Source organism: Nannospalax galili, unplaced genomic scaffold, assembly GCF_000622305.1.
Source record: "Nannospalax galili isolate Female #2095 unplaced genomic scaffold, S.galili_v1.0 scaffold271, whole genome shotgun sequence".
In the NCBI taxonomy this organism is placed as follows: Eukaryota; Metazoa; Chordata; class Mammalia; order Rodentia; family Spalacidae; genus Nannospalax; species Nannospalax galili.
In genome coordinates, this window is record NW_008331789.1 from 7,707,055 (window position 1) to 7,709,110 (window position 2,056).

Below are 2,056 nucleotides of genomic sequence, written 5' to 3' on the forward strand. Positions count from 1 at the left end.
ATTTTATTTATTATTTTTATTTTATGTGTATGGGTGTATTGCCTGCATGTAGGTAGGTGCACTCATGTCGTACAATGCCCACAGAGGACAGAAGAGGCCGTCGGATCCCCTGGAACTTAAGTTATAGACAGTTGTTAGCTGCCATGTGGGTGCTGGGATTTGAAACTGGGTCTTCTGTAAGAACAGCCCGTGTTCTTACCTGCTGAGCCATCTCTCCAGACCCTACATATTGCTCTTCTTAACACTGTTTTTGTTTGGGTCAGCATGCCTTGCATTCATCCTATTGTATAAATATGGCAGTTTTTAATTACCATTTTGGAATTTGGTGTTATACAAAGTTGCGTTTTTCCATTGGATTTAACTTGCTATTACCTGACACCTGGATTAGACATCAGAGCACATGGGATTTTGAATTTAATCAATCTCTGCAATTTAAGGCAAAATTATGCAAAGACAGGAAGTTTGGTGTGTGAAGCCAATAGCAAATGTATAAGTCATTATGAAATATGCACTAAGATCTGGTGTGTTTTAAATTAAAAAAAACTTTATAGCAAGTGTGGGTCACAGAGCTCAGGAAGAACTAGACATGCAACACAAACACTGGAATTCCAAACTCTGGTGGTAGATGGGATCTAGACAGAAATATTGGACACAATAGCTACAGAAAAGTGGAGATCGGGAAGTCTATGGACTTGCTATGCACTCCATTTGTGGGGGCCCTAAGGTAGCTGCAAGACCTTGGTTGTTAACTCCAGAGCTTTGACTCTGGCACATTCCAAGTTGCTGTAGAAGCTCTGGCTTCCTTCAGTACTGGCCACAGAAGATGTCTGCTTCATGAAGCCGAGCCACAAATGCCAGCTAGACAACCATCAGGCCAACAGTGGAGAAGGCCAAACTGCTAGGATGTGATCTGGAGCTATAGAGATGTCAAGTTTTTGAGCAGTGTGGATAGAAACAGTCCATTGGATGAAGGTGTTCCAGTTTTCAGACATTTATGACTTAAATTTTTGCTGATAAGCTGCCAATGAGCTGTGTAAGGGTGTCTGGAATCTTTCTATAAACTATGTGCTCTCTCTCTTCCGTGTGTTCCTCTTTCTCGTAGGCATGTGTGTGAATACCTGGAGACCAGAGGTCGAATTCAGAAATATTCCTCTGTACGTTGCCATTGTATTTTTTCAAGATTGAGTCTCTCACCGAACCCAAAGCTTACTGTTTGGCAAAACTAGCTGCCAGTGAGTCCCTGGGATCCTCCTGTCTCTGTTCCCCAAGCACAGGGATTGCAGGCACATGCAACGCCAGGCACCATGACTAGTGTTTTTCTTTGATGCTAAGGTTCTGAACTCAGGCCTCATGGTTACACAGAAAGCATTCCTTCACTGAGCCATCTCCTCTGGCCCTTTTCATGGATTATGTAAGAAACAGAGGTAGTGTAAAGTCAGCTACTGTGAATTTCCTCTTCCTTCAAGGACAGTGGCTAACCCTAGATTTATGGGCTCTTCTCCATATGTGGATTTACAGCAGCTTCTACGCTTCTCTGGGAGAACTTAGTGACATATTTATTAGGTCATATATTTGTAAAACTAGCCTAATATATAGTGACCAAATTTTATTTGGATTCAGAATTTTTCAAACACCTCCTCCCCAATGGTTCGTGTAAAGAAAGTCACCATTGGGTTGAAGAGATGGATCAGAGACTAAGAGCACTATCTGTTCTTGTGGAGGGCCCAGGTTCCATTCCCAGTACCCACATGGCAGCTAACAACCGTTTATAACTCCAGTTCCAGGGGATTTGACACTGTCCTCTGACTTCTCTGAGTGCTGCAGGGCAGGGGTGCACTTACATATATACATAATGCAGGCAGTGCACTCATACACATGAAATAATAAAATTAGACAGATGATAGACAGATGATAGATGATAGATGATAGATAGATGATAGATAGATGATAGATAGATGATAGGTAGATAGATAGGTGATAGATAGATAGATGATAGATGATAGATGATAGATAGATGATAGATGATGAAGATGATAGATAAATAGATAGTAGATAG